This window comes from Myotis brandtii, unplaced genomic scaffold (genome assembly GCF_000412655.1).
Source record: "Myotis brandtii unplaced genomic scaffold, ASM41265v1 scaffold165, whole genome shotgun sequence".
NCBI classification, from domain to species: domain Eukaryota; kingdom Metazoa; phylum Chordata; class Mammalia; order Chiroptera; family Vespertilionidae; genus Myotis; species Myotis brandtii.
In genome coordinates, this window is record NW_005356042.1 from 2,827,017 (window position 1) to 2,827,245 (window position 229).

Sequence of the window (229 nt, forward strand, 5' to 3'; positions counted from 1 at the left end):
GGCGCCAAGAATGCCTACGCCCCTCCCTCTCCCCCTCAGGACGTCTACCAGGGTCGACCCGGCTCCCTACCCCCAGGTCCCTGTCCCCAACTACAAAGTCCCTTCTCATCCTGCACCTCCAGGCTCACACCTCGATGCTCCAGATCCCAGTTCCCACTCCAGGCCCAGCGCCACCCCTGTCCGCCCTACGGCTGTCGGACCCCAGGCCGCGCCCCGCTCCCCGCAAGCC